We start from the raw sequence: 2,187 nt of genomic DNA on the forward strand, positions 1-2,187 counted from the left end.
GCCCATGACATGGCTGTGGGGAAGCAGAGAACAAAGAGAGATAGTCCCTTGCAGAACATGGCCCCGGAGACCCACCTCCTTCTCCAGCCTCCACCTCCCCACATCACATATAGCTATAAACTCATCAATGGACCAATCCACTGATGATTGTCCAACCCGCACCCTCCAATCATCTCCCACCCCCAACCCCCGCCAAGGGCAAAGGTGCCACGTTTATCCCAGCACTCAGGAGGCTGAGGCAGGAAGATTGTCTTGCATTCAAGGCCAGGCTGAGCTTCGTAAGTGAGGTCAAGGATAGCCTGGAGTACACAGTGAGATCCTGTCTCAAAAAAACCAACCAAAACAGAACAAAAATGCCCAACCTCAAAGCCCCCACTATGAGTGCGTGAGGCTGTGAGGAGACACTGTCTTTCTCTGCGATCAGACTGGCTGTCACAAAAATAAGAAATTCTAAGACTTTTTTACCTTCCACCTGTCTTTCCATTTCTTCCCTACTGCTTTTGAAATTCTTCCCCTATTTCTATCACCATTTTCCCTCCATTGTCCTTTCTTCTATTCCTTCTTTTCTTTGCTGTTTTTTACAGTCTTCCAGCCCCCGTGCCTGGGAACAAGACTGTTGTACAATTTAATGCATCTCTGCAGTTATACAGTATTTTAGAACCTGAAAAAAAACCCTACACTTTCATGTCCTCAAAAAATTACTGATTTAAAGGGGGACTGTGACTTTGCTAGTGCAGAATTCCTTATTTATGCCATACATATTGGGTTTTTTTGCATGTTACCCTTCCTCTTTTTATTTTAATTTTTCTGAAGAGAATGAAAAATTTTAAAGAAATTAAAAATGATACAAAATTCCAAAACAAAATGATACAAAATCAACAACGGTCATCATATTGCATACTGTTATCTTCAAAGTAGTTGTTCAGATTACCAGATATAGGTATGCAAGGTTGATCAAGCAATTAAGCACTAACTGTTCCTTTCAATAAACCAATAGAAATTAGTAGTACAATTATCTTAGCTATCAAGCATAAATCTTTTTTTTCTCTTCCTGCTTTTCCCCTTTCCCTCATCCCAGTCGTTCTTTCCTTTTCAGTAGTTTCTTTCCCTTTCACAATACCCATTGTACCTTTCAGATTTTATTTACTCTTTCAGTTTCTTATGACAGTACAATGTTTACACGTGGGTCTGATTTATTTCACTTATGTGTATGGTCTCTAAGTACATCCATTTACCTATAAAAACCCAGAGCCGGGGCTGGGGATTTAGCTCAGCGGCAAAAGCGCCTGCCTAGCAAGCGCAAGGTCGTGAGCTCAGTTCCCAGTACCGGAGAAAAACCAAAAAAAAAAAAAAAGACAGTTATAAAAACCCAGAGCCTATCTTTCTTTACAGCTGAGTAATACTCCATTGTATAAAAATACCACCTCTTTTTTATACATTCCTCTGTTGATAGGCATTTGGGTGGTTTCCAAGATTTAGCTATGACTAATTGTGCTGCTATAAACATGGGTGCACATATATCCCTATGGTATGATGTTTTCAGTTCTTCTAGAAAAATACTGAGAAGGGGGACAGTTGGGTTGAATAGGACTTCTAATCCTAGTGTTTTCAGGAATCTCCACACTGATTTCCATAGTAGTTATACCAGTCTACACTCCCACCAGCAGTGGACAAGGGTTCCTTTTTTCCCCACAGCCCTCCCAGCATTTGTTATTGATTGAATTCTTGATGATAGCCATTCTCGCTGGGCTGGGATGGAATCTCAGCATTGTTTGAATTTGCATTTCTTGAATGACCAATGATGTTGAACATTTTTTCATATATTTCTTTGCCATTTGTCTTTCTTCATCTGAGAAGTATGTATTCATCTCAGATGCCCATTTTTGGATTGGGTCTTTGAATTTTGGGCAGCCTGGTTTTTTTAAAAATTCTTTATATGGTCTATATAGAAGTCCTCTGTTGGAGGGACAGTTGGCTCAAATTTTTCCCCACTTCGTGGTTTTCTTTTTACTCTGCTGGTGATTTCTTTTGATGTGCAAAAACTTTTCAGTAAGATGAGATCCCAGTTGTTGACCGTTTGAAGTATTTCCTGTGCATTTTAGGTTTTGTCCATGAACTCTGCCTACCCCTATGTCTTCAAGATTTCTACCTATTTTCTCTTCCAGTAGACTTAGTGTTTCTGTTTTA

Source organism: Chinchilla lanigera, unplaced genomic scaffold (assembly GCF_000276665.1).
Source record: "Chinchilla lanigera isolate Chin_1 unplaced genomic scaffold, ChiLan1.0 scaffold00187, whole genome shotgun sequence".
In the NCBI taxonomy this organism is placed as follows: domain Eukaryota; kingdom Metazoa; phylum Chordata; class Mammalia; order Rodentia; family Chinchillidae; genus Chinchilla; species Chinchilla lanigera.